The following is a 21,831-nucleotide window of genomic DNA, read 5'->3' on the forward strand; positions in this document are numbered from 1 at the left end:
GGGAGGGTCAGAGAGAGGAAGACACAGAATCTGAAACAGGCTCCAGGCTCTGAGCTGTCAACACAGAGCCCGACTCGGGGCTCGAACTCACGGACTGTGAGATCATGACCTGAGCCGAAGTCGGCCGCTTAACCGGCTGAGCCACCCAGGCGTCCCGAGACCAGATACTTTGTATCAATTGATGTTTAAGTCCACTGATTCTTTCTTCTGTTTTTCTGCTCTCAGTTTTGGCTGTTGTATCCTTCAGTTCTAAAATTTCCATTTGGTTCTTCTTTGTATCTTCTGTTTCTTTGCTGAAATTTGCTGTTTTCGCATTTGTTTCAGTACTGTTTGTAATTGCTTATTCGTTCATTTTACTGATACCTGCTTTAAAATCCCTGTTAGATAATTCAGATATCTTTGTCATGTCAGTACTGGTGTCTTGTAATTGTCTTTTCTCATTTAGGTTGAAGTTTTCATATATGGCTTTATTGGTTTTTTTTTTCAGAATGAATTTAATTATTATAAAAACGAATCGGGGAGAATAAGAATAAAGCGGAAACAGAACCAGTCTTAGCTGTATAAATTCAATTTCTTTCTCTCTAAAGTAGAAATTACAATGTCTACTTTGTAGACTTTTTTTTGAAAGACTACATGAGAACATGTAGGTAAAGTATCCAACCCAGTCCCTGGCTTACAACAAACGCTCAGAAAATATTAGTTTTGCTGCCGCCGCCGCCGCTGCCACTGCTGCTGCTGCTCATTCTCCTCCTCCTCCTCCTCCTCTCCCCCGCCCCCACTCTGTTTTGAAATCATTTCTGTCAGCTACATAACACTTTAAGGGAAGAGGCCCTTTAAAAGAAGTCTTCACTCCTCCCTCCCCACCAGTTCTTTAAATTGATTGCTTAATACAAAGATTGGCCTGTTTCTCAATACTGCCTTAGTTTTTTTTGTTGGGGGTAGACCTTTTTGTTGTTGAACTTCTTGTTCTAGGCCCCTAGGAAGTGAGCTTCCTTCTTGTTCTAGGCCCTAGGAAGTTCATCCACTTGCTTCTGTTCCTTAGAGAATCCTCTCTCTCCAATGCCTACTATCCAGGGCATTGGATGTCCTTTCTTTCTATCCAGATGACAAATACACTTTCCCTTTTTGCTTTAGGGTTTTACAGCTAAGCATATGAGAAGGGTAGGAGGAAGAGGTAGAGAAGGGATGGTGGTCATGACAAATATACACAGTGGTATGGCAAAGCTTAGGAAATTCTGATAGGTTTTTAAGGCCGTCAGTAGTCCTTGATTCTTGCTGAGTTGGTAATTGGAAGCCTTTTTGAACTAATATATCTTGATTTTTTTTTCCTTTTCTCATGAAACCCCTTTTGACCATCATGATGGAAAGATTTCCCCTGAGGAGAATGTGACATTTAAGCTGAATTCTGAAAGGTGAGTTAGAAGTGACTATGTGGGGGAAGAAGAATGTGCTGGCAGATAGAACCAGCATATCTAAAGGCCTTTAAGTAAGAAAGGACTTAAAACATATTGAAGATACTAAAAGATGTCAGTGTGGAAATAAAGAAAAGTTGCCAAGATAATACAGGATGCCCATGTGCCTCTCTTTCCTGTAATATTAACATCTTATTAAAAACCATGGTGTATTTTTCAAAACCAAGAAACCAATATTGGTACATTACTTTTAGCTAAGCTCCAGATTTTATTAATATTGTACCAATTTTTCTGTTTCTAATATCCTTTTTCTTTTCCAGATTAGGATCCCACATTTTATTTAACTCTCATGTTTCTTTAATCTCCTCTGGTTTGTGACAATTTGTTAGATTTTTTCTTCTTTTTGGTAGCATTGACACTTTTGAATAGTACTGGTTAGATATTTTGTAGAATGTCCTTCCATTGGATTTGTCTGATGTTTTTCTTATGGTTAGATTTAGGCTATGGTGTTTTGGAAAGAACAGCACAAGAAGTGAGTCGCCCATTTCTTTACACTGTATCACAGAGTACAATATCAACGTTACTATCACTGGTGAGGTTTATGCGCTGGAAACCAGTTTAAAACATATTACCATATGACTCAATAGTCACCTTCTGGGTATTTATCTTAGAGGAAAAAAACTTAATTTGACGTACAAATCTGTACACAAATGCTTACAGCAGCTTAATTCATAATCAATAAACACTGGAAACAGACTGAATGTTTTCCTGTTGGGTGAAAAGATAAAAAATGTGGTATATCCATACAGTGGGTTACTACTCACCAATAAAAGAAATAAATTAATGATACATGTAACAACTTGGATGAATCTCTGAGACATTGTGCTAGGTGGAAAAAAGCCAGTCTCAAAAGATTACATACTATGTGGTTCCATTTATATGGCATTCTCTTACATGACAAAAAGACAAAGTCATTCTGATTAGACCAGTTGGGGTTTAGGTGTTGTAGGAAGGCGTGGGGGTGGGGAGGGACACGGAAATGGGGCTCTCTGTCTTCTGCTTGTGTTGGTGGTTGTGTGGTTCTATATGTATACTAAAATTCAGAGACCTGTACACACAAAAAAAATTACTGTGTGACAATTTACAAAATATAATTTTTGAAAAGTGAAGCTAAAGTTAAAAAAAAAAAAAAGACTGCAGAACTAGAGCACAGAGAGCAGTAGCAAAAATGATAGAGGTATGAAGAAGTAGAGAGGAGCCACATCATTTGTTCCTTGTAGGACTTAATGGATTTTAAGCAGAGGAATAACCTGATTGGGTCATTTTTAAAAGAAATTTATGAAATACTTTTAATATTCAATGTGGAGAGTAAATTGATAGACTGAAGATCTAAGAGGCAGAATAGAAAATAAGGCATTTCTTGCATCTTTCCCACAAATATTTGTAAAGTCCCAGTTCTTGAAGTCTGTTTATGGTGTTAGGATTATTGTGATGATAAGAGTCATTATAACTACAAGCAATCCTTTGTTTCTATACTTTTTGACTTTTTTATATGACCTGTATTTTTGCACATTATACCTTGCTTTCCTTAGGAATAAACAAGACTTAGTAACCAACTAACATGATAATTGTGTAGCTGTGTCTGTCCACTATTTTGGTTTCAAAAGTGTTGCCATCTTTAGAAAAACTATTTATGCAGTCTTTGGATTATTTTTATACTTGTTCCTATTTTTTAAAAATGAGTGGAAAATCAGTTAACAGTGATAATTATAAGTATGCTTATAAACTGAATATTAGTTAAGACCATCATGAAAATTACAAATCTTTGGCTTTAGTCAGATCCTTGTCAGATTAAAGTGTATTAATCCAACAGTGTGTGTTAAGTAAGAGGGCAGAATTTGAAGAAAATATAGAAACGTTGTAATTATATTGTTGATAACTGGTCTGGTGAAATTAAGGCATGTGTTTTTTAACTTTCTAATAGCAACTTATTTTATCTTTTCACACATTTTATCTTTCTTACAAATTTTCAGGAATATATTATATGAAAATATATAAAGAATTTCCTGCAGTAATAGCGTTGCTATTAGAAAATCTCTTATGTTGAAGTGCCTGGGTGGCTGAGTCAGTTAAGAGTCTGACTCTTGACTTTGGCTTAGGTCATGATCTCATGGTTCATGGGTTTGATCCCTGTGTCAGGTTCTGCATTGACAGTGTGGAACCTGCTTGGGATTCTCTGTCTCCCTCTCTGCCCCTCCCCCACTGTCTCTCTCAAAATAAATAAATAAACTTAAAAAAAAAAAAAAAAGAAAATCTCCTCTAGAAATAAATAAATAAAAGAAAAAATCTCTTACATCAAACCTCATGAAATTGCCATTTTTGAAGGTAAAAATGGCAGAATATTGGCAGTTTCACCTGGTAAACCTAATATTTTTTTCCCAAATTGATGCATTCTTATCTGTAATCTTGTTATTTTTAATATAGAGAAGAATATATGTTGTATAGTTAATTTTCTGGGAGATATTTCTTGGTCCTGTTTCTGGATAGAAGTCAAACTTTTTTGACTGATTTGCAAAGAGATAGCAAAACGGTGAGTTAATGTTCTGTTTTAAAAATAAATTTTATCTACAGAAATTTTTGAAATACTAGCAAGACATATAAAAATCTAAAGTCCATCTGGAGCATTCCCACAGCCCTTGTTCTCGCTCATTCTCTTCATAAGTAGCCATTGTTAAACATTTGGTGTCTATCTTTTTCAAATTTTAGTCTATTTATATTTATGTCTGTACATAAATATGTACACATATACACTGATTTAAATACACATATATATACACATACATACTTGTAGGGAATATATAGTATTGTGGAATATTTTTCATAAATGGTGTATTTATATAGTTTAGCATTATGATTTTTACATTCTACAACATATTTAGATCTGTGTTTTGTTGTCAGTTTTTTACTTTCTACATTGTTTTTGTATCATGGCTACTTTTATTTGGATCATCAAGGTTTTTACTACAGATTGTTGTATAATTTTTTAAAACTAATAACAATGAAGACAGAATTATTCTTCCATGTGAGTTCCCCTGCACCTACACGAGAGTTCCTTCAAGATAAAGAGAGTGGAATTGCTGAGTCATATGGTGTATGCATTTTTAAAATGTGTTATTTGGAAAATTTCAAACATATGCCAAAGTGGACAAACAGAATAATGAATTCCTGTTCACTTTCAACAATGATCAATCCTTGACCTATCTTGTGTATCTGTACTCTCGCTTACTTTCTCCCTTCTCATATATATTTTTTTAATTTTTATTTTATTCTTGAGAGAGAGAGAGAGATGGAGTGCAAGCAGGGGAGAAGCAGAGAGAGAGGGAGACAAAGAATGTGAAGCAGATTCCAGGCCCCAACCCATGGGGCCCCAACCCATGAACCCATGGGGCCCCAACCCATGAACCATGATATCATGGCCTGAGTCGAAGTCAGACACTTAACCAACTGAGCCACCCAGGTGCCCCGTCCCCTCTCATATTTTTTTTAAATTTAATGTTTATTTATTTTTGAGAGAGAGAAAGAGAGACAGAGCATGAGTAGCAGAGGAACAGAGTGAGAGGAGGGACAGAGAATCCAAAGCAGGCTCCAGGCTCTGAACTGTTAGCACAGAGCCCAACGTGGGGCTCGAACTCCAGACCACGAGATCATGACCTGAGCCGAAGTCAGATGCTCAACTGACTGAGCCACCCAGGCACCCCTCCCCTCTCATATTTTGAAGCAAATCTAGGTACCATGTCATTTGATCTGTAAATATTTCATATATTTCTAGAAAAGATAAGTGGTTTCTCTTTTTTAGAAAAAAATAATCACAATACCATTATCATATTTTAGAATGATAATTCTTTGACATTATTAAATATTCAGTGTTCAAAATTTGAATTGTTTTAATGTCAATAACATTTTGGTTTTTTTGTATATTTTTATTCGTATATTTTTATTATTTTACTCGTTTGAATTGGATCCTAATAAGGATCACAATGATTGGTTGATATGACATTTTTTAAAAAGTCTCTTTTAAAATAGTTTTCTCCTTTTTCTCCCTCTCCTTCTTTCCCTCTTTCTGTCTCTATTATTCTCTCCTTCTCCCCGACTCCCTTTTCTTTTGCTGTCTCCATTTTTTTTTTCTGTTTTTAAAATTCTTACAGTATATTGATTGAAGAGATTGGGCTGTTTGTCATGAAAATTTTTTCACACTGTGGCTCTTGTATTGCATGCCATGACATTGTTTAACTTGTTTTTTTGTCCTCTGTATTTCCTATAAATTTTTAGTTGGGTATGGATGCTTGATGAGTTTCCGGTTTGATTTCTTTTTGTCAAGACTATTTTATAGACAGTGTTGTCATCTAATATAAGGAGGCACATGGTAATAACATATGCATTTCTAATTTGGAAGATACTGCCAGATTGTCTTCCAAAACTGTTGTTTCAATATATATCCCCATCATTAGTATTTGAAGCATCACTTCACATACGTGTGAACTATTATCATCAAGATTTATCTATCTTTTCCTTTATGATTTATGTCTACTTTTTAGTTTGAGAAATGTTTCTTTCCTCACAGCCATAAAAATATTCACTTAACACTTTTGTCAATTATAAAAAACATATAACATAAAATGTATATCTTAACTATTTTTAAGTGTGCAGTTCAGTAGTGTTAACTATATTCTTGTTGTGTAGCTGATCTCCAGAACTCTTTAATTTTGCAAAACTAAAACTTTTTTTTAATTTAAATTTCAGTTAGTTAACATTCAGTATAATATCAATTTCAAGTGTACACAACACTGAAATTTTGCATCCATTAAACAAATGCCTAGTTCTCCCCTGGCCCCAGCTCTTTTTCTAATAACTTGAGACTTAATTTTCACATTTAGCTATTTTATTTCTGACTTTTCTGACTTTTTAAAAAAACTTTTTGATGGTGTGGGATGTATCTTATTTACTTTTATTTAAATAGTTTGCCATTTGTCCTGGCAGCATTTATTGAATAGACTGTCTTCCTGCTAATACCACATATATATTCTAACATTCCATATTTATAGGCGCTGTTTCTGCAATTGATATTCTGTTCCATTGGTCTATTTTTGTATTTATATACCATTACCACCTACTTCCAATTACTGTATTGTTAAAATAGTTTTTGATGTCTAGTAGGACAAATAACACTGCTTTGTTGTTTTGCATAATGGTCTTTGTTTACATTTATATTGATGCGTATATACTTATACTTTCTTTGTATTTCAAACCTACTTCATAAGAGACATAAAAAATTTTGCTAGGATATTGTTTGGATTTATAGATCAATTAGGGGAGAATTAATATTTTTCTTATGTATGTTGACTGTTTCTCCATTTATACTTGAAAGTTTTGCTCTTTTGGAAAGTTAGCTTTCTATTTAAAGACCTTACACATATTTACAGTTTTTTTATTCCTAGGTGATTTTTATTTTTGTTTCTTTTGGTATGGAGTGATTCTGTGTTTTGTTTTTTGTTTTTTTTAATTGTAGTCTTCCTGTTCCCAGTTCTGATTTCCTCTTACCCTGTTTTCCATTACATTTTCATAACATTTATAACCTTGTAACAGAGTTGATAATTTAACTACATATTTTGTTTGTTGTTATTGCCTGTTTTCCTTACCCTCTCCCCAACCCTGGAATGTAATTTCTACAAGGACAGGGATCTGTCTGTTATTTCTTGACATCATACTGAGCACTCCTATGAATTCTAGTAGTGATTCACCCTATTCTGTTTGAGTTTTATAAGGATAGGTTTTCATATTATATGCAGATAACATTTTAGGAGTCTTTTCCCTTCCAGAATGAATATGTTTTGTTTTCTTTTCCTTGATTTATTGAATTAGATGAGTCTTCTAGTATTGTGTTGAATAGTACATGTGATTTCCCTCATTATTATCTTGTTCTTAATATACATGAGAATACATCTGTTATTTTATTGCTAAGTATATGTAATGTTTACCATTGGTGTCTATTAGGTTTTAACAAAGGAGAGTTGTTTTTTTTCCCCCTAACTTAAAAAAAAAATATTTATTTATTTTGAGAGAGAGGGCAAGAATGGGGGAGGGTTAGAGAGGGAGAGGGAGAGAGAAGATCCCAAGCAGGCTCCACGCTGTCAGTGCAGGACCCAACGTGGGGCTCAATCTCACGAGCTGTGAGATCCTGACCTAAGCCGAAACCAAGAGTCAGACGCTTAACCAACTGAGCCACCCTAGATTCCCTTTTTCCCCCAACTTTAACAAAGTAGGGAAGTTTTTCTTTTGTTCCTAACTTGCAAGGAATTTGTATATTGGGTTTTTGAATTTTATCAGTGGGAAAAGGAACATAAATTTTCTCTAGGTGAGTTTTCACTGTTTCATACATGACACCACCAAGAGACAGGAAAGCTGAACATATAGTGGTTGCTAAGAAACAGAAATTGAAGAGAGCTTTTGACAGTCTTACAGGGGTGGAGAGACTTTGAGTTCAGGGTTACCAGGACATCTACAGCTTGAGTGACCAAGACGCAAAGAGACTATAAGCATAGAGAAGTGAGCCCAAAAGTCTGAACCATGTTGCCCCTAGAAATTGTTGCAGATTAGTAAGCACAAGCTAATAGGCAGAAAAATAGAGCAGAAAGTAGCTGCTGAGAGGCTAAGAGGCTAAGCAGAATTTTCAGCAGTCTTATGGTACTATAGAGATAGAGGAATCTGGGTAAATATCCTAGGCTTTCAGTTGAGATCTGTGAATCACTATATCCTAGCAATAAGGGTGAACCAGATAAGTAGACCAGGTCTGAATGTGATTAAAAACTGGCCTCGGGGCACCTGGGTGGCTCAGTCGATTAAGTGTCCGACTTCCGCTCAGGTCATGATCTCGCAGTTTGTGAGTTCAAGCCCCCTGTCAGGTTCTGTGCTGACAGCTCGGAGCCTGGAGCCTGCTTCAGATTCTGTCTCTCTCTCTCTCTCTCTCTCTGCCCCTACCCTACTCGTGCTCTCTCTCTTTCTCTTTCTGTCTCTCTCTCTCTCTCTCTCTCTCTCAAAAATAAGCATTAAAAAATTTTTTTTAAAAAAAGAAAGAAAACTGTCTTCAAATTAGCTCATTGGATTGGCTCCCATTGCTGACCAGAAACTAAAGAAAATCTTCTATTGAAGAAGAGTAGCATTCACAGTCTCTACAATTTTTATTACACAATAACTGACATTCAGTCCCTAGATTCCAGGCATGCCAAGAGTCATGAACAAGAGAAAAACAGATACAGAAACACAGATGATCAGGTGTGGACTTCAGTGACAAATGTTGTGCCACTTCCTTTATCCCTTATGTTTCAGATGAGAAATCTGTCATTTGAATTATTTTTTCCCTGTAAAACATCATTTTTAGATAAAGCATCATTTTTTCTCTCTCACTGGTTTCATTATGTTTTGTCTTTAATTTTCAGAAGTTTAACTGTGATGTGTTGATGTGTCTTGTTTGTGGATTGCTTTGGGCTTAACCTGTTTAGGATTCACTTAGCTTCTTGAATTCATAAGTTTATTTGTTTGGCCAAGCTTAGAGGTTTTCAGCTTTTAATTTTTAAGAATACTTCTCAGCCCCGCCCTCTTTCTTGTTTTTGGGAGTCTGATGATATGAAAGATAAATCTTTTATTATATTCCACAGGTCCCTACGGTTCTGTTAATTTATTTTCAGTATTTTCTCTCTGTGTTCAGATTGGGTAGTTTCTTTTGTTCTGTCTTCCAGTTGAGTGATTCTTCCCTCTGTCCTTTCCATTCTGTTATATTCAACCATTAAGTCTTTTATTTCAGTTACTATATTTTTCAGTTCTGAAATTTCCATTTGTTTCTTCCTTATATTTTTCTTTCCTTGCTAAGACTTTCTATTTTTTTTAATTGTTTGTTTGTTTTAGGCATGTATGTAATTTTCCCCTGAGACATCTTTATGTTGGCTGCTAAAAACCCTTTTCAGCTAATCTTAACATCTCTGTCATCACGGTATTGACATCTCTGGGTTGTCTTTTTTCACTCAGTTTGAGATATTCCTGGTTCTTGGTGTGACCAGTGATTTTCATTGATACCTGGACATTTTAAGTATTATGTTTTGAGACTCTGGATTTTATCTAAACATTCTGATTTAGCTGGCTTCCTCTGGCACAGCTTTAGCGTGAGAAGGAGAGGAGTACTTTGCCACATTACCGCACAGTGCGGAAAGAAGTTCATGTACCTCACTCTGCCTCTGTTCACTCTCAAGTTAGCAGGAGTACCTCATTGCTGTTGGTCAGGGATGGGAGTTCTGGCCTCCAGTGACGTTTCCCTGACTGGGAGGGTTAAGAATGCCTCAGTACTACTCCCCTCATGGTCTCCACAGGGGAGGTCGATTTTCTCTTGGGCAGTGTTGATAGGCCTGACTCCACTAGGCCTCTTCTGATACCAGCCTGTCATAGAGAGGGAGAGAGGCACTTTGTTACTCCAGGTGAATGTCCAAGTTCTCCATGTGGTCTTGGTTAACACCATGGGGAAGGAGGTCTCATTATCACCTGGCCTCCCAGCTGGCTTTCTGTGACATGACTGTGGTGGGTAGTGTGGGATGCCCTGTTATAGCTTGGCAAGGGTGGAAGTCTAGGCTCCCCCCTTTGCTGGTCATGGTGAGTCCACAGTTTTTTGTCTGTTTATGTGATATTTGTCTGGGTATAACAGCTTTTGTCTAGACTGGCCTTTTTCTGATCTTTTGGCTAGGGAGAACAGGATTTCATTTTGTTTGTTTGCTTCGTTTTTTGAGAGGTCTGGGTCTGCTGGTATTTCCAGGTTGCCAGCTTCTTCAGCTCCAAGTCTGAGATATTTAAGGCATTAAAGAAAACCCATACAACTCACTACCATTTCGTTTTCCTTGGACCCTGAGGTCCCTACCTTGTCTGCCTTCTCTCCACCTTTAAAGTTTTCTTATGTTTGTTATATATGATGTACAAGACTTTTAGTTTTATTTTTGTGAGGGGAATAGGGAAAAATGCATCTTTTCCACCTTCCCAGAAGTGGAAGTCTTTAAGTACTTTTAACTCTTAACTGTTTAGTTTTCATTGTAGTTAAAATTCCCTTTTAGTCTATTTGCCATATGCTTGAGTGGGTAGAATTTTATCACTATGGCTTACATTTAGGGCTTAAGAAAATTTTTTTTAAATGTTTTTATTTTATTTTTGAGAGAGAGAGAGACAGAGCATGAGCAGGGGAGGGGCAGAGAGAGAGACACAGAATCGGAAGCAGGCTCCAGGCTCTGAGCTGTCAGCATGCAGCCCGACGTGGGGCTCTAACCCACAAATTGTGAGATCATGACCTGAGCCAAAGTTGGACACCCAACCAACTGAGCCACCCAGGTGCCCCCCCCACAAATTTTTTTTTAATGACAGTGGTTCATCATCTAGAAATGGAAGTTTTAGAATTAATCTTTTAGTCTTAATTATTTTGGAGGAATGATAATTTTCTATATCTCATTTTATTAAAAATATACACATAAAAATCTCTAGTTTTTGTTTGCTTCAAGAGAATTATCTCTGCATGGTTTATGTATTAATTATGCATATCTTAGTGAATTAAGCATAATACTTTAAATGTGTTAAATTTACTTACTGCCCCATTTTTCTTTTTCAAGTTTATGTATTTATTTTAAGAGGGGTGGGGAGGGGCAGAGAGAGAGAGAATTTCAAGCAGGGTCCACACTGTCAGCACAGAGCCCAACATGGGGCTTGAACTCACAAACGTGAGATCATGATCTGAGCTGAAATCAAGAGTCGATCGCTTAACCAACTGAGCCACCGGGTGCCCCATACTGCCCCATTTTTCTAAAGTAGATTGCATTACTTTGATGTGATAGATCCAGGTAGATACAACTGAGTGTCCTATTGTTTTCCTAATTTCAGGTTCCTTTTACAACTACTTCAGAATGAATTAATATGCTAAGAAATCATGAAATACTACTCTGAGGGTTTTAGAAATAAATGGGATAAGTTTAATATTATTTTAAATACTACCTGGATTTTTATAGTGAATTCTTGATTTGAGCCACAAATGTACCAGGCACAAGCTGGACACTGGGAAGAATATTTTCACTTTGAATTTGCTCTTTGCTTGTAGCAGTTTTCAACTTTCCTTTGGATCAGGAACCCCTTGGAGGGTCTGCTTAAAAGCTGTATGCGGCCCCTTTTCACAAACATTCACACATGTTCAGTCAGGGTGTTTTAAGGATCTTCTAAATTTCCCCAGCGTTTGCAGATCTTGGGTCAACCCTCTGCTCTGTAGTTTTTAAGACATTTGACATGCTTTGTTACTTTTTAACATATCACAACAGCAACTTTGGGAATTAGTGGCTTGTGTTCATATTTTACAATGAAGAAACTGCTGCTCACAATGCTATGTGACTTGCCTAGTATCACATAGCTGTCAAATGTGAGTCTAGAATTGAAGACTCCAAAATTGTAATAATTTGTTGAGAGAGCATCAACATTTTCTAAGGTTCTTGCTACTTACTGTCATATTGCTGCCTAATAAGATCCTGTCACCTTTTCCTCACTGACCACAAATAAGCATGCCTATTTCGTCACATTATCACATTGAGTGTTCTCCCACCCCCAGCATTTGCTAAATTGATATGTGCACGATGATACTTAACTTATTTCTTTGTGTTTAAGGATCCTCTTTCCACTTAACTCTCAGAGACTTACCAGTTTTTAGATCATTATGTATAAATTTTTAGTATGTTAAGAATATTAACTTCATTGTATTTTTTGGAAATACTTTTACCCTTTTTATTTGCCTTTTAATTTTGTGATTTCCTTTTATGTGTAGAAGTTTTAAAATAAGTATTCGGATTTCCTCTAATTACCATTTCCTCTAATTTCTTCTTTTCTTTTTTTAGTGTAGAAATACCCAGAGATTTGCTACACTCAAGTGAATGCAGAGAAACACATATCTTCATAGGCTTTTTAAATTAAAAAATATTAATAATTGGAGGTTATAATTATTTGACTTTTTTGGTCATATTTTTATTGATTATTGCTCTTTTGTCTTTCAATATTTTTTGTGTAAGTGATCTTTGGGGGATTTTTTTTATAAATGATATTATGTAGGAATCTAACTGTCTTCTCCTAAGATAGGTAATGAGTTCCAATAGCATTTATTGAATGTTTCTTTCCTTACCCAGTGTTAAGAGTCTGCCTTTATCATATATAAGTTTCCCATATATACACATATTTGTCTGTACTAATACTCCTTTGATCTTATTCTGTATCATTACATAATTATTCTGTTTTAATATTATTATAGCTTTAAAGTTTCTCTTGTCTTTCAAAAATGTTTGTCTTGCTTACTTTTGGTTTTCATTCTTACAGATTAATTTTAGAATATATTCATCAAGTTAAAAAAATAAGGATTTGAAGGATTTTGATTAGAATTGCGTGAAGTTAAAGATACATATGGGGAAAAATTGGTATCACTGTATTATTATATCTTCATGGTCAGTCATGTAGTATCATTGTTCATTTCCTCCAGCCTTTGCTGTACTTTTCTATGTTTCTTCAATACATATGCACTCTCAGAGGAATCAGGAAATCTCTGTCCCTGTACTCTTGGGGACTTCCCTCATGTTCTCTGGCTTCAGGAGTTTTTTCCTTGTTCTCACTAGAAAGCTGGGGTTTCCTTCTCTGAGTCTTAGTGCCTCCCCCCTCTACTGTTATACAGTCGTGCCCCATTGGGGGCCCCTGGGTTGAAGTAGTAAGGGAAAAAGAAAAGTACATCGTGAGGATGCTCCCCCTACTCTTCATAGTGCCCTGGCTCCTTTTTCTAGTTCCTTAGGACAGATGGACAGGTTTTCTCCTTAGGCTTTTAAGTGTCCTGCCTCTGAGGTATAGCTCTGTGACATGGGCTGGCTTCAGGGCAGAGGGGGAAAAAAAAAGGAACTGGGAACTACCTCCCAACCCCAGCCCACACATACTTCCCAGCTGGGCAGATGCCCCTTTTACTCCAGCAAGAAAGAGGGGGTTTCTCTTGGAGTTTTTGCTGTGTTTGCCTGAAGCATAATTCTGTGACTCTGCCCACCCTCATGTCAAAGTGGTAAATAAAGGTGTTTTTTTTTGGTTTTGTTTTGTTTTTTTAAAGATTAAAAAAACAGATTACCATCCTGTTGAATGTTCTTCAAGTTTTGACTTCCCTTCCTAGTGGTCCTGCTATTGGTTTACTTTTTAGAGTCTTCAGGTAGTTGGTTTTAGTATTCTCTCCCGAGCTTTTAGTTGTATTCTGTGGGAGAAATCGGCTCTAGTGAATGGGCTTTCTACATCTTGGCCTTCACTGCAAGTCAAGTTATTTCATTTTGAAAGTATTTTTTATTTTTCTAAAAACTCTTTCTTGTTCCTCGATTACTGCATTTTATGAACAGATTTTTGTTTTGCTTTGTTTTATGGATATATTGACTTCTTGAATCTCTCTGTTGATACCAGCTAAAATTAAAGGCCTTTTCTTTCTTTTTGTTGCCTTACTCTCTTTCCTTTGGTTCATTGTGCCCTTGCTTTTTCACCTTAGTGCCGTCATAGTTTTTATTAAGTAGCTGGTAAATCTTGGCTGTTCTTCTTTATAGTATTTTCAAATGAACGTCTAAATCCATGGTTGCCCACTTGAATATATATATATATATATATATGTGTGTGTGTATATATATATATATATATATATATATGCCTCTTGGGGAGCAGTTTAAATGCAGATTCCTGGCCTCACAAAAATCTGATTCAGTAAATCTGGGGTGGGGCACCTAAACGCTTAGTTGATTCTGATGCTGGTGACATCTTGGTAACTGGTGTAATTCTATAAAGGTCAATGTTCTTCTTTACTTCTCCACTGAATATCGTCTTCTCCACTGAATATCATCACTGACCACAGGACTCTGCAGGTCTGCTTCCCACTTGCTGTGATCCATGGGAGGCAGAGTTCCCTTTTTCATTATCATGCAATTGCAGAGAGGAGGCTAACAAGTAGGGACCTGTCCCTCCCTCAATTTCAGCTATAGGGAAAGAATTTATCTGCAGGGAGAGTTCTGATTAGTTCTGAGTTGTCCTCCCCACCACCCCCCTCCCCTGCCCCCATCCAAGGTTACCCTTTGCCTGCTGTTATCTCCATCTCAAAGTTCACACTACAAACCCTCTGACAAAGACTTTAGACTTAAAGTAAATGCTGACTAGTGTTTACTGTATACCATCAAAGCTGTACTGGTCTGGTCATCTTTGGTGGTTCTTCAGTCAGTTGTTTTGGGGCCTGCTTATACTTGTAGGCTCTCCTGACATGAGATATCTAAGACAGGGAAGAGCTAGATGAATGGGCTCAGGTTGCTATCTTGAACTGGAAAGCCACTGTTACTTTTAAAGCGATGTTGGTTTGTAATGTGCCAAAAGGTATTTTGAATTCTCACATGAAATAAACATCATAAAGTCTGTAGCTATATTATAATTTATTCATACTCAGGTGTCCAAAGAAAATGTAGCTTCTTTATTTTTCTATAACTCATCTTTTCATTTTGATGGACCCTGGTCACTGGATAACTAAAGGAAGAGTACCAGCCTTACTCCAGTCTGGTAAACTAGGTCTTATCCAGGTCTTATCCAGTAATTGACATTTGTCTCTTAGGATATTTCAGTCTCTCTTTGGATACTAGTCATTCAGATATCATCTCTTCTCTCACACCTTCCCACACTGGAAATCCAGACTTATGGGTCGGATGTCTGTGGCTTGTGTGACCTTGTAGTGGTGCGAGGATGTCAGGACCTGCGGGCCATGTGCTGTCTTCTCTGGTTCCTCTCTCATGTCTCCTTTAGGGTCAGTGGTTGTGCTCATCCCTGGAGTTGTGACTACTTTGGTGCCACCAGAGCTCTGTCCTTAGGTGTTCTTCAGATGTGGCCAAAGCTGACAACGAATGTTACTTGAGATCTGTTCTCTTGGTTCCTGGGATGCGTTGGCCACCTTCCCAGGTGTCACAGATAACCTGAGGCCTGGCTAGAGCTTCCCATTGGCCCCCTAGCCAGATGGTCTCTTTTCCAGGCCTCTACTATGGCGTCACTTAGCTCCTAATCACAGTGACCTGTTCTGGAAAACTCACCTTCCAGCATCTTAAATTACCTCTCCTGTAGTACTTAAGAGCTCATGGTGCCTTCCAGTGCTTTCCCAGTGTCTTCTATGGTGCATAGAAAAGGGAGATTCCAGAGCAGATCCCACACCATTCCTTAGTCTGCTAGTGCTTCTGTCCATATTTTTGAAGTGGTTATCACATCAGCTTGTGCCAGGTGTGTGCAGAGGGGAGGTGAGAGGTTGGTGGTGAGTGTCTGGTAGGGGGATGCTCTGGAAGGCAGGCACTTTGCATAGTCTCAGCAGGAAGGAGAGCAGAAGCCATTCTAACTCTCAGATTTCCTTACTCCATCAAACATTGCCTTCCTTTTGCAGCCTCATTGTCTTCCTTTTGCAGTTTCTGTGAGGAGAGAGTAATGAGAATATTGGTGGTCTACTCACTCGCTTCTCCTGTCTCTATCTCACTTTTTTTATCCCACAATCCTTTGGCCAGAATTAGGAATTTGAGACTTTAATTCACACTTTTCTCTAGGTTTTATCCTCTTTCTTTTTTTTTTCCCTAATGTTTATTTATTTTTGAGAGAGAGACAGAACGCAAGTGGGGGAGGAGCATAGAGAGAGGGAGACACAGAATCCGAAGCAGGCCCCAGGCTCTGAGCTCTGAGCCGTCAGCACAGAGCCTGATGCAGGGCTCGAACCCACGAACCGCGAGATCATGACCTGAGCCAAAGTCGGACACTTAACCGACTGAGCCGCCCAGGCGCCCCGGTTTTATCTTCTTTCTACCATAGGTAACAAGCCGTACGTTCTCTCTGTCATGAACAGAAGGAATATCTGCTCTATAATGTGGAAAAAACTATTATCTGAGTCTTTCAGGCTTGGTTAGAAAATATTAGTGTCAAAATTATGTTTTCTTTGGGAAAATTAGACTTTCAAGGTTTTTATCTTACTGCAAAACCCTTTTATTTTTAATTCGGAAGGTGAATATTAAATATTTCTTTCTCTTTATATTCCTAAACTTCTCCAATTGCAGGGATGCTATTATAGAATGGTAGGGAAGCCAGTAGAAGGAAAAGCAAATAGGAAAAGTATATTAATAACTGTTTTCATAATCATTTAGGGTGTATCTACCCTCATTATTCTTCTTTTTAAAAATTTCTTTGGTTTTTCTTGCATATTTACCCTTTTGCCCTTTTAGTTATAGATTCTTATTGTTATGTTTCTGAAACATATTTTAGTTTTTATTTGATTTGTATGAAGCCTGCAATTTTGGGATCAGTTTGTGTCTTAATAATTTTCCCAAATAGGAAAATAGTCTGTGTTTCTATTTTTTTGTATCTTCTTGAAATATTTATCAACAGTGCTTTGTAAAATTTTGAAATGTGGCTTTAGAATATAGGTCTCATATTTTTTTTACGTGGTTCATTTTCTTTTTGACTTTGTTGTTGTTGTTGTTGTGTGTGTCTAAGAGTGCAAAATCCAACTTGCACTTCAGTTCCTTCTGCCTTGTGGCTGTGTCCTATGTGTTCCCATACTACTTTACTTCTCTTTTCTCGGATTTCTCATATTTGCATTTACTAGAGTGTTGTGAGCTCAAGGGCAAGGGCTTAGATGCTGTTTGTCTTTATTTGCCTTAGTGACTGACCTATTCCTGCTCGTAATAGGTGTGGGCCATCAGCAAACTCCTTACCTGATTTATTTTTCTCCACAGTACTTACCATATTCTAATATACTGTACTGTTTACCTATTTGTTTTATTTATTGTCTCTCTCTCCCCACTAAATTACAAGTGCCACAAAGGCAGAGATGTTTTACTGTTTTGCTTATTACCTACTGTATTTCTAATACCTAGAAGAGTAACTGGCACAAAGGTGACCAGCGATTATTTGTGGAATGATTAATTAATGAGTTGTTCAAATTGAGATAATTGCCTAAATTATTCCACATGATACACAAAATACGATAGCTATAAACTTCCGATATGGAAAAAATAAGTAATATACTCATAAAGGTATAGAATTTAAAAGCTAGGAACACCTTGATATCATCTAACTCAGTCTCATGTTGTGAAATGGCCAAAGGCGAAATGACCTGACTTAAGCACATAGTCAGTTAATTGTTGAAATGGAGCAAGAATTTAGAACTCTTGAGTAAATCTTAATAGTGGCATCTGGATATGTGGTTGTGGTTAAGAAAAAGCACAGGTTCTGGAATCAGATATAGGCAGGTTATCTGACCTTCTGTGCATCAGTTTCCTTCTCTGCAAACTAGGAATAATTGTACCTTTTCTTTTTTTTAAATATTTTTTTATTTTTTTTTATTTTTTTATTTTTGGGACAGAGAGAGACAGAGCATGAATGGGGGAGGGGCAGAGAGAGAGGGAGACACAGAATCGGAAACAGGCTCCAGGCTCCAAGCCATCAGCCCAGAGCCTGACGCGGGGCTCGAACTCACGGACCGCGAGATCGTGACCTGGCTGAAGTCGGACGCTTAACCGACTGCGCCACCCAGGCGCCCCTAATTGTACCTTTTCTTATAGATTGTTCTGAGATCTATATGAGACAAAGCACACTAACCCCTAACTCTTAGCACACTGCCTGGCACCGAGTGGTGGCTCAATAAAGGTAGCTTCCATTATAACTATTTGGAATATTTTTCATCTGTAGCTTGTAGATGTGAAAGACCTTTAGCTTTTGAAGGGGCTTTAATCCCTGTAGTGTGCCAGGCTTGTAATTGTGTGTTTAATGTTTCTCCATTAGATTGTAAGCTCCATAAAGGCATGAGTTGTGTCTATTTTCTTTATTTTGATGTACCTGGTGTCTTTTACAGTGCCTGAAACACGGCAGGCACTGTATATGAATGAGTCATTAAATAACTGAGAAAGTTGCTAAGGGGCTTGAAAAGAGGAATATTTGATGGAAACCTTTGGACTAACAAATATTGAGAAGAATTACTTGGGCAGCTTTCTGTGAAAACCCTAGGTAGCTTGTTAGGCTGATTCATATACTTCTAAGCAACCTTCTCCTGTGGTTTTTTCCAAGAAAGCTTCTGCTGGAAATGACAAGAATAGTAGAATTCTTGGCCAGATTATTAGTCGAGTTTATATGATATTGCCATTGTAGATGATAAAATTAGCTTATGGATCACTCTTGGATAAGGTAAAATGACCCATTGAGGTTCTAGACCTGTGAAGCTGAGGGATCAAGTACCTCAGCCGCTCTGTGGAGAACTGATAGTCTTGAGGCCCTTGCCCAGCCTTCACCTCTCTCTCTCTCTCTCTCTCTCTCTCTCTCTCTCTCTCTCTCTCGTTATTATAGCTTCATTTCATGAAAATCAAGAAAACTGTTTTTCTCCTCAAATTGCTATCCCCTCCTTTTTTTGTACTGTTTTGAAGCAGTAACCATGGTTACTAGTAGAGGCTCCTTAGAGCTTTAAAAACATCAGTCAGCTTCACAGCTGGAGGCAGAATGATCTAGATAAAAGCGTAAGAATAAAGCTTACTGTGGTTTTTTTCCCTCTTGTTAGGACTGAGTTCTTTCATTAGGGAGTACTCTGCATAAAGGGCAATGTTCTTTGTTCTCATTAGAGTAGACAACATTTTCATTTAAATTAACAGTAAGTTAGCACCTGGCTCCTTTTCAGTCTGGAAAGAGAGGTAATGCTGTCACTCCTCTATCCTCCACCTGAACCTGCTCTTTCTCTGTCCTCTTTCTCTTTTCTTTGTCCTTACCACCTTCTCTGGGCCATTATGAGTGATAGCCAATACTGGGATTTGAGGCTCAGATGGAGAAGGTTGTGAAGTTGCAGGTTTAGATTAATGGGGGCAGGGGTGGGGTAGGGGCGGGAATGAAGGAGCACTAAAACCTTGATACAGTGGTATCAGGAGCATGTTTGCCAGGATCAAGAAGAATCAAGGGCCAGCTTTTATCAGAGGGCCCGAATAGGAGATTTCTAGAAGAAAGGCTAGGCAGCAAATAACTGTCTTGAGGGATGACACTGTTGAGAAAGGAGAGGAAATCTGTATTTATGAAGCATCTAGTATGTATTGAAAGTACCACATAGGTACTTTCTACTCTATCATGCTCTCTTTTATAGAAGGCTGGAAGGATTCTTTTAAATTTTAAAATGACTTCTAGTTATTTTCTTTTTTTTTTTTTATTTTTTTTTATTTTTTATTTATTTTTGGGACAGAGAGAGACAGAGCATGAACGGGGGAGGGGCAGAGAGAGAGGGAGACACAGAATCGGAAACAGGCTCCAGGCTCCGAGCCATCGGCCCAGAGCCTGACGTGGGGCTCGAACTCACGGACCGCGAGATCGTGACCTGGCTGAAGTCGGACGCTTCACCGACTGCGCCACCCAGGCGCCCCATCTTCTAGTTATTTTCTATGTATTGCCTTTGTATTCTGAAACTCTGCCATCTTACCATCAGGATGGTTTACACATTCTTGTTTCTTGGTGTGATCTAGACCAGATGTTGGCAAACTACAGCCTATGGGCCAAATCCTGCCTGCAGCCTGTTTTTTATAAATAAAGATTTATTAGAACACAGACACCAGGGGCGCCTGGGTGGCGCAGTCGGTTAAGCGTCCGACTTCAGCCAGGTCACGATCTCGCGGTCCGTGAGTTCGAGCCCCGCGTCAGGCTCTGGGCTGATGGCTTGGAGCCTGGAGCCTGTTTCCGATTCTGTGTCTCCCTCTCTCTCTGCCCCTCCCCCGTTCATGCTCTGTCTCTCTCTGTCCCAAAAATAAATAAAAAATGTTGAAAAAAAAAAAAATTAAAAAAAAAAAAAAAAAAAAGAACACAGACACCATACTAGTTTGTATAGTCTATGGCTGCATTTGCACTCTGAAGGCAGAGTTGGGTGGTGGCTGCAGAGACCATATAGCTTGCAAAACCTAAAGTATGTACTGTCTGGTTCCTGACAGAAAAGTTTGCCAACCCCTGATCTAGATGGACTGGATTAGTTCATTTGGACCAGATCCAGGAATGGTTATATAGGGAGGAAAGCACAGTCTTAGGTTCTACTCCTTGTGGACATTAGAATAGTAGTGGCATGAAAAGAGGGTTTTAGGGATTTGGATGACAGTGGTGGGCTTTCTGGGCCCTTTTTAATCATAGGTCCCAACCTAAACTGTGAAAGGAAACTTTAGATGTAAACATTGTGGACTGGGTTTTTTGTTTGTTTTGAACATTTCTTTGCCATTTTTTATTCCTGCGTACATACCTGTGTCCATAGTCTCGTGTGGACTTACTCTCATTTTCTTACTCATTTGTATACTCACATAAATGTAGGCTTACATAAGTATTTTAATTGAAAGTGACCTTGGAGATCATCTGCTCCAACATCCTTATTTTACACGTGGCAAAAACTGAGTTTCTGAGAAGTTGTCATATACACCAAATATCAAAAAGCAGGTTAATGGCAAATTTGGGGAGTAAAAGCCTGGTGTTTTGACTAATTACCTGTTGTCACACATTCACATATGAAGCCTCCTCTGTAAGGTCTTGTCCAACGTATCTTTAAGTAGGACTTAGAAAACTAAAGAAACAGCTCAAAGGGGAGAAGAGCATTAATTCTAAATTCTTATTTAACTCTGCTACTGATATCTTTGCAATTTTTAGTAAGTGTACCATTCTTTTGATAAACAGAAGTAAGAATCTAGAATATAAATCCAGTTCGTAAGGATGATTATGGATTAAGTTCTAGATATTTGTTTCATTCCCAGGTAAATGTACAATTATTCAAGTAAACACAGTCCCTATTCACAATGTATATTCACAGTCTCTGAGTAATTTGTAAGCAGAACATTGAAGAATTCGGAATCTGTGTTGTTGTAAGTAGGTTACATAAATGTATTTTAAAAGTTTTTCAGTTGTGAACTGAACAAACTAATTTATAATTTATAAGAAAAAGACAATTTATGACTTCACAACCTAATGAGAAAATTCCTTAAGAAGATATGATTTAACTAAAAAGACAAAAAAAACGCCACCAGAAATTACAGCTGTTTTACTTTTATATTCCTGATAGGGATATTGCCATCATAATCGGGCAGAGTCATTATTTTCCTAAAAGGCCTCTCCCTTTATTGCATCAGAAAACCATCATTGAATTTTTTCTTGCTGGTTCCCCGGGGACCTATATTAGACAAGAGAAATCCTAGGAGAAGTTTCCACAAAAGATCTACGTTGGAAACTGTACTATAAGAGCGGATATTAGCATCCTTTTGACTTATTCCAAAGATGATTTATAAAACCTTAACACTAGTAT

General features: G+C 37.6%; 1 protein-coding gene across 9 annotated transcripts in view; it reads left to right on the forward strand.

Moving 5' to 3' along the window:
- NCOA1 (nuclear receptor coactivator 1) overlaps positions 1 to 21,831 on the forward strand; it is a 247,378-nt gene that overhangs the window by 78,724 nt on the left and 146,823 nt on the right. Inside the window, exon 1 of one of the 9 annotated variants that reach the window (XM_058682689.1) lies at positions 1,391 to 1,412. The exons of the other annotated variants lie outside the window; for them this stretch is intronic. The gene's annotated coding sequence lies outside the window, so the exon portion shown is untranslated. Of the gene's footprint in view, positions 1 to 1,390; positions 1,413 to 21,831 lie in introns of those variants that run through there. 9 annotated transcript variants of the gene reach the window in all.

Source organism: Neofelis nebulosa, chromosome 9, assembly GCF_028018385.1.
Source record: "Neofelis nebulosa isolate mNeoNeb1 chromosome 9, mNeoNeb1.pri, whole genome shotgun sequence".
NCBI lineage: Eukaryota > Metazoa > Chordata > Mammalia > Carnivora > Felidae > Neofelis > Neofelis nebulosa.